The sequence below is a fragment of the Balaenoptera physalus genome (genome assembly GCF_965194825.1).
Source record: "Balaenoptera physalus genome assembly, chromosome: 6".
Classification (NCBI taxonomy): Eukaryota; Metazoa; Chordata; class Mammalia; order Artiodactyla; family Balaenopteridae; genus Balaenoptera; species Balaenoptera physalus.
The window spans coordinates 21,225,821-21,243,805 of NC_138885.1; the positions used below are offsets into that span (position 1 = coordinate 21,225,821).

At 36.1% G+C, this 17,985-nt stretch overlaps 1 protein-coding gene and 1 long non-coding RNA gene across 15 annotated transcripts in view; one reads left to right on the top strand and one right to left on the bottom strand.

Moving 5' to 3' along the window:
* ZRANB3 (zinc finger RANBP2-type containing 3) overlaps nucleotides 1-17,985 on the bottom strand; it is a gene marked incomplete at its 3' end in the record, with an annotated part of 251,504 nt that overhangs the window by 206,598 nt on the left and 26,921 nt on the right. The gene's annotated exons all lie outside the window — the stretch shown is intronic.
* On the top strand, nucleotides 1,115-10,939 carry LOC309662806. Its single transcript, XR_014264981.1, has 2 exons — nucleotides 1,115-7,872; nucleotides 7,933-10,939. It is a non-coding gene; the product is annotated as an uncharacterized lncRNA (long non-coding RNA).

Below are 17,985 nucleotides of genomic sequence, written 5' to 3' on the forward strand. Positions count from 1 at the left end.
CAGAACTTCCCAGCCAAGCTGTGAGAGTTTTGGCTGGTCATCAAAGAAACATGCGGTCTTGTGTTATCCTGATGGAAGATTACGTGTTTTCTGTTGACTAACTCCGGACGCTTTTTGTCGAGTGCTGCTTTCAGTTGGTCTAATTGAGAGCAGTACTTGTTGCAACTAATCATTTGTTTTTCCGGAAGGAGCTCATAATAGAGGATGCCCTTCCAATCCCACCATATACACAACATCACCTTCTTTGGATGAAGACCAGCCTTTGGTGTGGCTGGTGGTGGTTCATTTCACTTCCCCCATGATCTCTTCCATTCCACAACATTGTACAGTGTTCACTTTTCCTTGCCCGTCACAATTTGTTTTAAAAACGGAACGTTTTTGTTATGTTTAAGTAGAGAATTGCATGTGGAAATACAGTCAAGAAGGTTTTTTTCACTTAACTTATGTGGAACCCAAACATCAAAGCAATTCACATAACCAAGGTGGTGCAAATGATTTTCAACGCTTGAGCTGGATATTCTGAGTATGTCAGCAGCTATCTCCCTTGTGGTATAACGTTGATTGTTCTCAGTTAACATCTCAGTTTGATCGCTGTCAACTTCAACTGGTCTACCCGACCGTGGAGCATCGTCCAGCGAGAAATCTCCAGCACGAAACTTCGCAAACCACTTTTGACGTGTTTGATCAGTCACAGCACTTTCTCCATAGACTGCACAAACCGTTTTTTGTGTTTCAGTTGCATTTTTACCTTTCTTGAAATAATAAAGCACAATATGCCAAAAATGTTGCTTTTTTTCTTCCATCTTCAATATTAAAATGCTACACAAAAATTACCAATTTTGATAAGTTTTTTTTTAAGTGCACGCTGGTATGACAGCTGTCACAATACAATCTAACAAAATTGTTTCGAATAAAGTTAAAGACAACTAAGCACTACTAGAGCCATCTTCTGGACAAACCCGAACTTTTTGGCCAACCCACACACACACACACACACACACACACACACACACACACACACACACACACACACACACACACACCAGCAAGGTATCATAGACCCAGAACGGAGAGCCATCTTCTGGACAAACCCGAACGAACTTTTTGGCCAACCCAACACACACACACACACACACACACACACACACACACACACACACACACACACACACACACACACACACACACACACACACACACACACACCAGCAAGGTATCATAGACCCAGAACTGAGATGCAACTCAAGACAGTACTGGTCCAAATACACACCACCCACACCCTCCACTCACACACCAGGACTTAACAGAAGAAAATCGGCCATCTGCCTCTGATGGCCATTCTCAGATAAAAACGGTGGCATTTTTCTTCTGCAGACCAAAGGGCTGTTTTACTTTGCACTTCATTGGTGGTTTCTTCCTTTTGTGATGATTGAAATCAACCATTCACTCTCCCAGTGACCAGTTTTAACTGCAGCCCAAAACAGTAACGAGTGATCAATGTAACATTCTTCCCATTTTGTCACTATTCCCAAAAGTCTAATTTTTCAGTAAAAAAGATTTGTTACTGATAAAAATCTGCTATTCCTCTACGTACAACAGTCTAATCAGGTCTAACCTTTCAGTTTATACTTACTCAAGAAGTGTTCACTTAATTTTGGGGTCTCAGTTACTTTGTCTTCACTTCTAGAGTATGCTCTTCCTGCCCTGCATCTACTTTTGTGTCTGCAGTCATTATGAAACCCTGAGGTTTCCAGAGATAATTCATCTACTCATGAATATTTAAATAAGTAATTCATAATAATTCAATCAAATATTTGAGTATCTCTTTTGAACTGGGCATCATGTTATCATTCCCAACTTCAAAGACTTTTAAGAATATGCCTGTGATCATAATGGTAGAATGGGTGAAATAGGAAGACCATGAGGCCAGCTATGGCCAAAGAACATGCTGCTTTAGCTCCACACCAGTGTTATTAAGTGCACAATACCATAGTAGGGACTACACAGATAATTTCTGGAAAGGCAGCCATTAAAATATTACTTTATTTCATTAGGCTGTTTTGAGGATTCATGAAAAAATACAAAGTGCTGATGGATATTTAAATTCATCATAGAATGTTCCCTTATTTTAAAAATAAACTACAGCTCAACCAAGGAAAAATTTAAAAGGTTAATAAGGCAAGTTTACAAGTGAAAATACTATAATATTCCTATAGATTTGCTGATCTAAAAGTTAAAGAGCCAACCAAATGCAATGTGTGGACCTTGTCTAGAAACAATTCAAAAAAACCAACAGTGCAAAGAAAGACATTTTATGGTAAGTGGGGAAATTTTAATAAATATACTCCTCATTATCATTTTATTTGTTACGGTAATCACTGATCAGTGATCTTTGACGTTACTACTGTAATTGTTTTGGGGTGCCATGAACCACGTCCATACAAGACAGTAAACTTAATAAATGTTGAGTGTGTTCTGACTGTCCCACCAACCGACCACTCCCCGTCTCTCTCCTCAGGTCTCACTATAGCCTGAGACATAATAATATGGAATTAGGCCAATTAATAACCTTACAATAGCCTCTTAAGTGTTCAAGTGAAAGAAAGAGTCACATGTCCCTCACTTTAAGTCAAAAGCTAGAAATGATTAAACTTAGTGAGGAAGGCATGTCAAAAGCCGAGACAGGATGAATGCTAGTCCTCTCGCACCAGTTAGTCAAGTTGTGACTGCAAAGGAAAAGTTCTTCAAGGAAATTAAAAATGTTAATGTTAATTAAAAATGTGAACACACAAATGATAAGAAAGTGAAACTGTATCTTCAACAGAAATTAGCATACATGTTGATCTATAAGCACACTTAACTTTATTCCTCAAAGGATAAAAAAGCCTGAAAGCAGGTAGATAAAAAGCCTGATTAAGTAGGTTTATCTAAAATGAAAGTAGCAGTTAAGATCATCTATAAAAATTATATCTATTTTTTCTAGCTTTATTGAGAGGTAATTGACATATAACCTGTTAAGTGTAAGGTGTACAGTTTTATGATTTGATATACATATATATTTTGACATGATTACCACAATAAGGTTAGTTAACACATCTATCACCATACATAGTTACCATTTTTTTGTGTGTGCTGAGAACATTTAAGATTTACTCTCTTAAGCAACTTTCAAACATACAGTACAGTACTGCTAACTATAGTCACCATGTTATACATTAGATCCAGAAATTATTCATCTTACAACTGAAAGTTTGTACCCTTTGACCAACAACTCCCCATTTCCCCCCACTCTTTGGCCCCTGGAAACCACTAATTTACTTTCTATGAGTTCAGTGTTTTTAGATCCCACATATAAGTGAGTTCATACAGTATCTGTCTTTCTTTCTCTGTCTGAATTAATGTCATTTAGCATAATGCCATCAAGATTCATCCATGTTGTTACAACTTTATCCATTCATCCATTAATGGACACTTAGGTTGTTTCCACATGGCTACTGTGGCTACTGTGAATAATATTGAAATGAACATGGGGGTACAGATATCTCTTCCAGATAGCGATTTCATTTCTTTCAGATGTATACCCAGAAGTGGGATTGCTGGATCACATGGTAGTTCTATTTTTAATTTTCTAAGGAAATTCCATACTGTTTTCCACAATGGCTATACCTATTTACATTTGCATCAACAGTGCACTAGGATTCCCTTTTTTCCACATTCTCACCAACACTTGTTATTTCTTGTCTTTTTCATAAAAGCCTTCCTAACAGGTATGAAGTGATGTCTTATTGTGATTTTATATTTGCATTTCCCTGATGACTGGTGATGCTGAGCATCTTTCCAGGTATCTGTTCGCTATCCATATGTCTTCTTTGGAAAAATGTCTATTCAGGTCCTTTGATCATTGTTTAATTGGATTAGTTGTTTTTTGAGTTGTATGAGTTCCTAATATATTTTGGATACTACCCCGTATCTGATATATGATTTGCGAATATTTTCTCCCACTAGGTAGGCTGCCTTTTCATTTTGTTGGTTGTTTCCTTTGCTGTACAAAAGCTTTTTACTTTGATGCAGTCCCGCTTGTTTATTTTTGTTTTGTTTCTTTTTGCTTATGCAAAATTTATACCTATTGATGTATGCATCAATAAAGCTTTTTGACATTGCCAAATCTCTCTCTAGATACTGTTATAGGGCCCTCACTGCTTGGGAAGGGGGCAAAACAATGACTTTGCTCTACAACTCAAATTAATGCTATTTAGAATGTCAAGATTTCATTTCTCATGAATTAGATGACTCAGATTGTATGAAATTAATAAGTAAATTTTTGCTACTTATTTTTTCAGCTTTCTTATACCCAACTTCAAGGTTCATTCATACCTTCACCTAGTTATCTCATTAAGTTGAGATGATAAGCGTGGTGATATACACCGTAATATTAAAATAATTTAACAAAAAAACTTCTTGTAGCAAAACGACCAGGTGTTTCAATATTTTTGTTCACTAATGCAAAAATTCTATCTATATTCAGCCAAACAAGTAGGGATTATAACACTACAAAAGCAGTATATCTAAATGGGTATTATAACAAAAATCTTTTCAATTTTGGGAAAGAAAAGAAAACAATGAAACAGATTACATTGTCAAGTGATACCTTTAAAGAATACAAATGACTATAACATCATCTCATACTTTTGGTAAAAGCCTTAAATACCACGAAGTCTTCTCTTCTCCCATGTAGACAAATAATTAAAACAAATGGTTCTGCCAGGATTTCCAGAAGAAATGAAATTCAGTTTATTTCAGAACACCATCTATACAAAGAGCATTAACCAATGATGAAGGTGCCAATGACAGTGTACAGGCTAAGCCTAATAATTCATTCAGTGACAGTAATCTTATATTTTACCAGATGTGAATAAGTAAATGACATTTACAGCAAACCTTCTTCTTGTTCAACCATATACTAAAAACTACACATATTAATAAGTTTGTCAACTATTTTCAGCCATGTATACACATAACCAGACAAAAATACATATGTAAAAAAATCACTTAATAATTACTTATGCAATGTATCTAACACTGAGCTTGGTGGAGCACAGATTCAAAAATTTAACTCATGGTTATTTATCATCTTTGAAAATTAGACAAAACAAGGATGGGTTACCAAAAATATTAAATACTAAAACAACAACAGGGACTTCCCTGGCCATCCAGTGGTTAAGACTCTGCACTTCCACTGCAGGGGTTGCGGGTTCGATCACTGGTCGGGGAACTAAGATCCCACATGGCGTGTGGCCAAAAAATAAAACAACAACAACAACAAATGAAGGAGTATATTTAGCAAAAACACTTCTGGCTTCACATCTCAGGAAACAAAACAAAACAGTATGACGCAGTTCCAAAGTGAGGGGGACGCTTGTGTTGCCAAGTCAAGAATCCCTTCTGTAAGTCAATACAACAGGCTAGACAGACTGACCAGCAGCCAGCATATCCCTGGGTCCAGTCTGGCTGCAAGCAGAAATCAGAGGAGGCCAGAGCTCAATGATGAAACCCCAAATGGGGGTAGCACAGAGAGGCTAAGAGAGGACTGAGAGTCTTTATACCATTAGTTACCCTGCTATGTGGATTTCTTTTGTTCAGGTCATATAATCAAAAGAAATAAATTACAAATAAAAATACTGTCATAAACATGAAACCATAAAACACCTAGAAGAGAACATAGGCAAAACACTCTTTGACATAAATAGTAGAAATATTTTCTTGGCTCAGTCTCCTAAAGCAAAGTAAATAAAAGCAAAAATAAGAAAATGGGACCCAATTAAACTTAAAAGCTTTTGCGAAGCAAAGGAAAACATCAACAAAACACAAAGACAACCTACAAAATGGGAGAAAATATTTGCAAATGATGCATCTGACAAGGGGTTAATATCCAAAATATACAAACAGCTCATATAACTCAATATCAAAAAACCAAACAATCCAATCAAAAATGGGCAGAAGACTTGAATAGACAGTTTTCCAAAGAAGACATGCAGATGGCTTATAGGCACATGAAAAGATGCTCAACACCACTAAATATTAGAGAAACGCAAATCAAAACCACAATGAGGTTTCACCTAACACCTATCAGAATGGCTATCATCAAAAAGTCTACAAATAACAAATGTTGGAGAGTATGTGAAGAAAAGGGAAGTCTTGTACACTGTTGGTGGGAATGTAACTATGTCACTGTGGAAAACAGTATGGAGGCGCCTTAAAAAAACTACCTTAACTACCCCTTAAATAGAGCTACCATATGATCCAGCTATTCCACTACTGGGAATATACCTAGAAAAAAACAAAAACACTTAATTCGAAAAGATACATGCACCCCAATGATCATAGCAGCACTATTTACAATAGCCAAGACACGGAAGCAACTCAAGTGCCCATCAGCAGACTACTGGATTAAGAAGATGTGATACACACACACACACACACACACACACACACACACACACACACTCCCTCTCTCTCTCTCTCTCATACAATAGAATATTACTCAGCCATAAAAAAGAACGAAATATTGCCATTTGCAGCAATGTGGATGGACCTAGAGAATACTATACTCAGTGAAATAAGCCAGACAGAGAAAGACAAATGCTATAGGATATCACTTATATGTGGAATCTAAAAAATAATACAAATGAATGTATATACAAAACAGACTCACAGATACAGAAAATAAATTTGTGGTTACCAAAGGGGAGAGAGGAGGGAGGGACAAATTAGGGGTATGAGATTAACAAACTACTATATATTAATTAGATAAGCAGCAAGGATATACTATATAGCACAGGAAATTGTACCTTTTATCTTATAATAACTTATAATGGAATATAATCTGCAAATATACTGGATCATTATGCTGTATACTTGAAACTAACACAATATTGTAAATCAACCATACTTCAATAAAAATAAATAAAAATAACAATAATTTTTAAAAAATAGTGTCATAAAGAGAATTTAAAGAAGGTTTTAGTCTAGAACATTACTCTAGCCCTCTCTGAGGTGATCTTTTGCAAATAGCAGGCTCAGGAAAAATGTTCCTCATTGAATAATGAGCAGAAATTTCTTTAAAAAATCGATGCTATGAATATAAGAAGGAAACAAAATGGAAATCAAAAGGAAAAACAGAAAAAAGTACCTATGAAGCAGATGAAAATCATAGTTAAAGAGTGTGCCACAAATTTAAACTTTACCTCTATAGCACAAGATATATAAAGTAGAGGTACAGAAACTTAACGAAGTTGTGTCAAAGAACAAAGAAATTAAATGTGAACTGACGTGTGTGAGAAGTAAAAGAAAAATAAACACCACTGAAATGAAGACCAAATGGAAGCAGAAGAGAGAATAGGCACTGCTAAAAAAACAGGAAAGTACACATAGGACATGACTGAAAGAAAATTTTCAAAGGGAATGAACAGACCAAAAGTGTTTTAGAGAAAAAATAAATTATGAAAGAAAATGACAGAAAATACAAAGGATAGAGATGATAGGCCAAAATGAATCAAAAAACATAAGCATACTTGATGGCTTCAAAGAAGAAAACCAAAATAAAAGAACTGAAAAACTGTTCTCCATATAATTCAAGAAAAATTCCCAGAAATGATAGAAAAATGTAAACTAGATATTAAAATAATATAGCACATCCAGAAAGAGATATAGATGCATCAACACCAAGACATATTCCAGTACTGGATTGCCAAAATGCGTAGTGAAACCAAAAAAAATCAATCATCTCTAAGAAGAAAAAAAAAACCCAGGCGGCCCTTAGCTTGTCTACAGTAAACAGCGGAGCAATGCTTACAACATCAGCTAGAAAAGAAAGTGAGACTGAGGAATTTCTTAGCCAGCCACTTTGTCATTTAGTATAAACTCCGTGTAAAGACGTTTTTGAGGAATTTCTTATCCAGCCACTTTGTCATTTAGTATAAACTCTGTGTAAAGACGTTTTTAAAATGCAAGAAACTGGGGAATTTGTTTCCCATTAGTCCTGAAAAACTTTGAGGAGATAACTTCAACCAAAGAACACTGTACAGAAACAAAATGGACTGAAGGGAAGCAATGAAATTACTTACTGGTTTAAATAATCTGCATACAGAAGAGAATGTAACAGTTACAGACAACAACACCGAAATTACAAACCTAACAAGAGGTAAGAGGGGAAAAAGGCAAAGATCATTTAAAGATGGTAAAGGGGAATTCCCTGGAGGTCCAGTCGTTAGGACTCCTCACTTTCACTGTTGGGGACCGGGTTCAATCCCTGGTCAGGGAATTATGATCCCACAAGCCGTGTGGCGTGGCCAAATTAAAAAAAATAAAGTTGGTAAAGAAAATAATCTAAGTATATTGTAGAATAAATTATAAGTATTTTTAAAAATACAAAGGTAACATCAGAAAAATAATTTAACCAATTAATATGACGTGCTGAGAAAGAAGGATAGAAAGAGAGAAAAAGGCAACATACCAACTATCACTACACATAACTGGGAATAAGAAAACACTGCCTAATAAAATGGATCTACAAGTATATTATACAAAGCTATAGTTATAAAGATTACCAATGGATTCAAAGTCTATACCTTTCAAATTACTAAAAGCACACACTAAACAGAATAAAACTTGGATCACATAGTAATATATTTGGTGGTTCACAAAGTGATTATATAGTAACATATTTTTAGGAACAGCAACAGTTAACAATTACTGTGACGACGGAATTAAGACCAAAGGTAGCTCTAATGTCAACGAATGAAAGTAAGCTTAATAATACTTAAGAGAAAAGACAAACTGAATCACAAAGTGAAATCTGACTTTGAAATTTAAAAAAGCATCTAAAGGAAGTGTCTCAAAAATGTTGAAAATAGAAAAATGGTTAAAAGTATGCTAAAAAAAATTATGGTGAGAAACAAATAGTTGTTGGAATATTAATTACACAAGATTAAATTTAGAGTACAAAAGGAAAGAAATAAGTAATTTTATAATAAGGTTACTTTACAATGAATGATACAGAGTATAATCCCAAATGAAGATTTAACAGTAAAATTCATGCTACCAGTACTAGGGTGGTTTAGTTATTCTAAAAGCTCTTTCCTTTGCAAACACCTAGAAATATGGAAATTAGATAAAATACTATATTTTAAAATGCAAAGCTGGCCTGAAGAAAAGTAAAAATAAATTTACAATGACCAGAAACAAAAGAGAAAGTCAAACCCAGAATAACAGGTGAGTAATAAAGCCATGGGTCACAATGAAGGTGTCTACAGACACCATCAACAGGGAAACTTAAGATTTAACAGCCAAGCAGAGCTACAGGAATAGGGTCTCAGACCTACACAAAATGAACAGTGGAAGTGAGGCGCCTAAACAAAACATGAGCCTAAGAAAGCTACAACATAAATGAAAGTGGAAAAGGGGTGACAATAGAAAGAGAGATATAAGCAAAAGGAAACCAACAGGAAGTAGATTTATACATGTATGGTCAATTGCTTTGCCACAAGGGCACCAAGGTAACTTACGGAAAAGAATATACACTTTTCTACAAATGGTACTGGAATAACTGGATATCAGTGTGAAAGAAAACTGAACCTAGAACTCTCATCTCACCCCATATACAAAAATTAATTTGAGATAAATCATATATCAAAACACAAATGCTAAAACTATAAAACTTCCAGTATAAAACATAAGAGACCATATTTGTGATTGTGGGGTAAAAAAGACTTATTGGTGACAACATAAAAAGCACTACCATATAAGAACAACTGGATTAACTAGATTTTATCAAAATTCTAAAATTCTGTTGATCAAAGGATAATGTGAAGAAAAGTAAAAGGCAAGTTATAGACTGCCACATGTATGTGGCATAGGTGTTTTACGCAGAGTATAAGAAAAACTCCTTCAAATCAGAGGTAAAAAGACAACAACTGGGAATTCCCTGGCAGTCCAGTGGTTAGGACTCAGTGCTTTCACTGCCACAGCCCAGGTTCAATCTCTGGTCGGGGAACTAAGATCCCACAAGCCATGCAGTGAGGCCAAAAAAAAAAAAAGAAGACAACAACTAAAACATGGGTAAAACATTAATATAAGATATAACTATCTCATATAGCTAGACAGCCAATAAGCACAGGGAAAGATGCCAACATCATTAGTCATTAGGAAAACACAAATTAAAATACAATGAGCTACCACATGAAGATCCATTAATTTTGAATGGCTAAAACGATACAGGCTGAGACTTCAAGCACCGAGAACTCTCATATATTGCTGATGGGGTGGAAAAAAAGTTGGGCAGTTTTCTTACAAAGTTAAACAGATACCTAACCTAAAATCTAGCAGGAGAAAGCATGTCCACAAAAGGACTTGTTCAAGAATGTTAATACCATCTTTATTCATAAGACTCCTAAATTAGAACAAACCCAAATGTCTGTCACCAAGTGAATGAATAAAATAACTGTCCTACAATCAGAGATCAAAAAAATGCATACAAATCTCAAAAACATGTTGAACAAGAGAAGTCAGACACACATAAATTATATGATTTCCATTCATACCAAGTTCCAAAAAAGACAAACGTAAGCTATGGTACAGTAAGGGATTAAAACTCATTCAATATATAGGATTCCATGAGCCCATACTGAGGAGGGACGGACAGATGGATGGGCAGAGAGATAGAGAGAAAGAGATTGTTGGGCAGAGGAGGGCTCTTCCTTAGAGTAGGATGCCAGTCAATAAATCAACATTTTAACAACTACATGGCAAAAATTATTTTAAGCAAGAATCATCTATGGATGCAAATCCAAGAGGAAAAAAATCGAATAAGTAGAAGCATATTTGCATGATCTTAACATCTCATGTTAGTTGTTTGTTAAATAGGAAACAATTGAGCGAGCGAGGGAAAAATAGTAACTATATATATGGTAGAGAAACTACAACACTTTGACTAGCAATCCAAATTAATACCACCAGTGAGGGGCTGACAGATACAGTGTGCCTTCAAAAGCGATATCCTGACAAGGACAGGACCTTGATCTCACTTATGTACCAATCCAGAAAGAACTAATCTAAATTCTGTCATGAGAAAACATTGAAGAAATTGAGACACATTCTATAAAATAAACAGGGGCTTCCCTGGTGGTGCAGTGGTTGAGAATCTGCCTGCCAATGCAGGGGACACGGGTTCGAGCCCTGGTCCGGGAAGATCCCATATGCTACGGAGCAAATGGGCCCGTGAGCCACAATTACTAAGCCTGCGCATCTGGAGCCTGTGCTCCGTAACGAGAGAGGCCGCGACAGTGAAAGGCCCGCGCACCATGATGAAGAGTGGCCCCCGCTTGCCGCAACTAGAGAAAAGCCCTCGCACAGAAACGAAGACCCAACACAGCCAAAAATAAAAAAATAAAATAAAATAAAATAAAAAAATTTTTTTTAAATAAATAAATAAATAAACAGGTCTATATTCTTTAAAAAAAAATACTAATGTCATGAAAGGCTGTGGAACTGTCCTACAATAAAGGAAAGAAAGAGCTATCACTAAATGCAAAAGGTGATCTGGGACTGGATCTTTGCGCTAAAAGAAAAAAAATGCTATAAGGATATTATTGGTACAATTGACAACAGATATGTAGATTAAAGAATTGCATAGAAGTTAAGTTTCCAGAATTCGATTATGTACTGTGGCTACATTAGAGAATACCTTTGTTCTTAAAAAATACACATTATATTGAAATATTGTAGGTTAAAGGAGCATGATACATGTAACCTACCCTCAAGTGATTCAGAAAAAAAAAAAACACTAACATGCGTGTGTATGTGTAGAGAGAGACAAAGAAAGAGACAGAGGGAGAGGGAGAGAGAATAAAAAAGTAAAGGAACCCCAATGTTCATTGCAGCAGTGTTTACAATAGCCAAGACATGGAAGCAACCTAAATATCCATCGACAGAGGAATGGATAAAGAAGATGTGGTACATATACACAATGGAATACTACTCAGCCATTAATGCCATTTGCAGCAACATGGATGGATCTAGCGATTGTGATACTGAGTGAAATAAGTCAGACAGAGAAAGAGAAGTACAGTGTGATATTACTAACATGCAGAACCTAAAATGAAATGATACAAATGAATTTATTTACAAAACAGAAACAGAGTCACAAACTTAAGAACAAACTTATGGTTGGGTTGGGGGGAAGGGTTAGGGAGTTTGGGACTGACATGTACACACTGCTATATTTAAAATGGATAACCAACAAGGATCTACTGTATAGCACAGGGAACTCTGCTCAATATTATGTAACAACCTAAATGGGAAAAGAATTTGAAAAGGAATATATACAAGTATATGTATAACTGAATCACTTTGCTGTACACCTGAAACTATCACAACATTGTTAATCAACTATACTTCAATATAAAATAAAAAGTTAAAAAAAAGGTAAAGGAAAAGTGGCAAAATGTTTAAAATTAAACTAGATAAAAGGTATATGAAAGCTATTTCTATACTTTTCTTAATAACTTCTCTATAAGTTAAAATTATTTCAAAGTAAAAAGTTAAAAAATATTGAGAGGGACTTCCCTGGTGGTGCAGTGGTTAAGAATCTGCCTGCCAATGCAGGGGACACGGGTTCGAGCCCTGGTCCGGGAAGATCCCACATGTCGCGGAGCAACTAAGCTTGTGAGCCACAACTACTGAGCCTGCGTTCTAGAGTCTGCCAGCCATAACTACTGAGCCCACATGCTACAACTACTGAAGCCCATGTGCCTAGAGCCCGTGCTCAACAAGAGAAGCCACCGCAATGAGAAAACTCACACACCACAAGGAAGAGTTGCCCCCACTCGCCACAACTAGAGAAAGTCCGCAAGCAGCAATGAAGATCCAACGCAGCCAAAAATAAATAAATAAGTAAATAAAATAATTTTTTTTTAAAAAAATTAAGACAGTATCAGGTAACTAATACAAAAAATACATTCTGGTGACAGACATCAGATCAGTGGTTGCCTAATTCAGGGGAAGGAGTTGACTAAAGAGAGGCCTATTTTGGGTGATGGAAGTATTCTATATCTGACATGTTTGAAAACACAGAAGTATACATATATCAGAATTCACTGAACTGTACAGCTAAAATCTGTGCATTTTATTGAATTTAATTATACCTAAAATTTTTTAAAAGCCAATAAGGAAACTTAAGGTTTGGCATCGGGAGAAAATTAATGATCAAAATTCATAATCATAAGCCTACCTAAAAATGAATTTGATACTGCCTATGTGACCTAGAAAACCTTAAACCAAAGGCTTAACTTTGTAAGTCCTTCCTAAAAGAATCTACCCACTATTTAGGTTTCTCAAAATTCCCAGAGATTAAGATTACCTAATTATTAAAACAAAAGTTTTTTAAATTAGCAAATACATTGGGAAATAAGCTATCATGAACAACAATAACAACAAAAGGTAAAATTAGCATCCAAAACACTTCAGATATGTAAAATAAGTATATTCTAGATATTTACAGAAATAAGAGATGGAATTAAAACATGGCAAGAAACAAGATACCAACAACATAACAAGGCAGATAGAAACTGGATATTCTAGGGCTTAAAAAATACACTATCTGACATTAAGAACAGAAAATAAAATGTTCCTATTCTCCAATTTCAAGAAAGGAACGGACTGACTGTTCCTTGACATTAGTCGGCTAATCTCTAAACTATAGTCTGAAATTCAGCAAGTCATTAAACACTCCTGCTTTTTACAGTCTACAGACTTCCCCCCAAACCAGATACAATACTAACTCTTTGCTTTGTTTGGAGAGCCATGTCTAAGGAGCACAGTTCTCCCTTGCTTAGCAAGTAATAAATTCAACTTTTTGTTTCAGACTTTTTTTTTTTTTTGTCCACGCCACAGGGCTTCCAGGATCTTAGTTCCCCAACCAGAGACTGAACCCCAGCCCTTAGCAGTGAAAGCGCAGAGTCCTTAACCAAGGGACCGCCAGGGAATTCCCTGTGTCAGACATACTGTGTGGGTTTTGGTTTCAGATATTTTGAGTGATGGTCTCTTCCTTAAGAGAATTCAATAGATTAACTTACAGCAAAAGAGAGTATTAGTTAACAAGAATATGGATAAACAAAAATATCCAACTGAAGCAGAGAAATTTAAAATAAGAAAATACAAAAAAAGAAGATAAGAGATATATGGGACACTGAGAAAAGGTCTAACAGAGGTATAACTGGAGGCAAGGAGTATTAAGAATGAGCAAAAATAACAGTTGAAGAGAAAACAACTGAGAATTATCCACAACTAATGAATGATATCAGCCCACAGATTAAGAAGTATAAATGCAAAGAAAACCACACTCAGGCACATCATAGTAAAATTTTGGATAGCTGAACAAAGAGAAAACCTTAAAATCAGCAGGGGGCGGGGAGAAGACCATTTATAACAGCACTAAAAATACTAAATACCTAGGAATAAATTTAATGATATATGTGAAAGAACTATATATTGAAAATTACAAAAAACTTACTGAAAAAGAAATAAGGGAAAGAATAATTGAGATGAAGTAAATGGAGGGCAATTAAAGAAATGGAAGAATAGGACTTCCCTGGTGGTGCAGTGTTTAAGAATCCACCTGCCAATGCAGGGGACATGGGTTCGAGCCCTGGTCTGGGAAGATCCCACATGCCACGGAGCAACTAAGCCTGTGTGCCACAACTACTGAGCCTGTGCTCTAGAGCCCGCGAGCCACAACTACTGAAGTCCGCATGCCTAGAGCCCGTGCTCCACAACAAGAGAAGCCACCGCAATGAGAAGCCTGCGCACCGCAATGAAGAGTAGCCCCCGCTCACCACAAGTAGAGAAAGCCCTCACACAGCAACGAAGACCCAACACAGCCAAAAAATAAATAAATAAATAAATTGTGATGGTTCAATTATATTCCATATACAAAAGTAAATAAATAAATAAATAAATATAACCAATCAATCCACCATCACCTCTACCTTATAACATATACAAAAATCAATTCCAAGTTGATTGTAGGGAATTCCCTGGCGGACTGGTGGTTAGGAATCCGCGCTTTCACTGTCAGGGGCTCGGGTTCAATCCTTGTCAAGGAACTAAGATCCCGCAAGCCACAAGGCCAAACAAACAAGCAAACAAAAAACCCAAATAGATTGTAGATCTAAATGTAAAAAAGAGACAAAAAAGTTTTTAGAAGAAAACACAGGAAATTATCTTCACAACCTTGTAACAGACAAAGATTTCTTAAATAGGATGCAAAAAGTGTCAGCCACAAAAGACAATACCAATAAAGAATATTTAATAGAACATTAAATTTGAGAATGTCTGCTTATCAAAAGGCATAATTAAGAGAGTGAAAAGGCAAGCCATAGCCTGAGAAAAATCATTTGCAACACAGATACAAAAGACTCATCCAGAATATAAATCTGATAAGTCTCTACAAAATGATAAGAAAAAGGCAAGCAGATAACCCAGGAGAAAAATGGATAAGACATGAACAAGCACTTAACATAAGAGGATATCCAAACGGCTAATAAGCATACGAAAAGGTGTTAAGCTTCATTTGTCATCAGAAAAATGTACGTGAAAATTCAATGGATATCACTATATTCCTATAAGAATACCTAAAATGACACTAAAGATAAGCAATATGAGGTACTGGTGAGGCTGTGGTACAAATGGAACTCTTATCCACTGTTGACACAAGTATAAATTGGTTAAATCACTTTGAAAAATGTTTGGCCAAGTTATGGGTTGAACTGTGTCCCCCAAAATTCATATGTTGAAGTCTTAGCTCCAGTCCCTCAGAAAGTGACCTCATTTGGAAATAGGGTCATTGCCGATGTAATCAGTAATTAAGTCATTAGGGTAGGCCTGAATCCAATATGACTGATGTCCTTATATGAAGGGAAATTTTTGACACAAATAGAGGGAAGATGATGTGAAAAGACATTGGAAGAAGATACACATCTAAAAGCCAAGGAGAGAGACCTGGAACAGATTCTTCCCTCACAGTCCTGAGAAGGAATCAACTCCGCCAACACCTTGATTTTGGAATTCTAGCCTCAAGAACCGTTAGACAATAAATTTCAGTTGTTCAACCCACCCAGTTATGGTACTTCGTTATGACATCCCTGACAAACTAACAGAGGCAGCATCTACTTAGTGGAATATATGCATATTTATGACCAACGATTCCTCTTCTTGGTATATGCACAACAGAAATGTGTATTTATGTTTACCAAAAGAATTGTCTAAGAATGTTCATAGCATTGCTATTTTTAAGAGCTCCAAACTAGAAACAACCCAAGTGCTCATCAACAGTAGAATGAATAAATAAATTATGGTACATTTACACAATGGAATTTTATATAGCAATGAGAATGAACCAATTACAACTACATGCGACACTATGGAAGGATCTCGCAATGATGTTGAATGAGAAAAGTCAGACACAAAAGAGTACATACGGGGCTTCCCTGGTGGCACAGTGGTTAAGAATCTGTCTGCCAATGCAGGGGACATGGGTTCAAGCCTGGTCTGGGAAGGTCTCACATGCCACGGAGCAACAAGCCCGTGCGCCACAACTACTGAGCCCGCGTGCCTAGAGCCTGAGCTCCACAACAAGAGAAGCCACCGCAATGAGAAGCCTGCGCACCGCAACAAAGAGTAGCCCCCGCTCGCCACAACGAACACCCAACGCAGCCAAAAATAAATAAATTAAATAAATAAATTTAAAAATGAGTACATATGGATGATTACAATTAACATAGTTGAACATGTAAAAGTAATCTGTGGTGTGAGAAGTCAGGATAGTGGTTACCTTTGGAAAGGAGGGAGGCAGTAGTGATTGGGAGAAGGCAAAAGGAAGCTTTCTGGGATGCAGGTAACGTTCTATTTCTTGATTGTGGTGATGGCTATATGGTGAAAATTCTTCAAGTTATATGCTTATGATCTGCACTCACTTCTCCATATATGTTATTCATCACTGAAAAAAGTTCTTTAAAGCTGAATATGTGAGTTAACAGATTAGAAAAGCTGAATCATAAACTATAAGAGAAATTTTAAGAACAGCCATAGCGATTTCCCTGGTGGTCCAATGGCTAAGACTCCGAGCTCCCAATGCAGGGTACCCAAGTTCGATCCCTGGTCAGGGAACTAGATCCCACAGGTCTCAACTAAAGATCCCACATGCCGCAACTAAAAGATCCCACACGTGGCAACAAAGGTCCCGTGTGCCGCAACTAAGACCCAGCACAGCCAAATAAATAAATAAAATAAATAAATATTTATTGGGTTGGCCAAAAAGTTCGTTTGGGTTTTTCTGTAACATCTTGCAGAAAAACCCGAACAAACTTTTTGGTCAACCCCATTTAAAACAACAACAACAACAAAACAGCCATAATGTAGCCCAGATAGACACAGAAAATATGAGACATTAATGGAAGCATAGGATAAAGTGAAATGGTCAAGTATAAGTCTAATTGGAGTAGCAGAAGAAGATAATAAAAAGAATGGGTAAGAATCAATATTTGAAGAGTGAGAATTTCCCGGAATCAACATGGCACAAATCTCAGATTAAAAACATACAATAATCTCAAGCAGGATAAATAAAAAGAAAACCATATAGAATAAATTATAGCAAAACAGCAGAACTCCAAAGACAAAGAGAAAATCTTAAAATCAGATAGAGATAAAAGATGATTTACAAAGATATGAAAATTAGACTGATTCTTTTTTTTTTTTTTTTTAATTTTCAAACTCACATAAAAGCCAAAAAGAATAATACAATGAACACATTTGTACCACTCAAGTGTTCACACTGTTAATATTTTGGCCGACCCCCTCAAAGTTTCTCTAAACATATACATGCCTTTCCCTTTTGGGAAAACATAGAAAATAGGCTGTAGATAGCAGGATTCT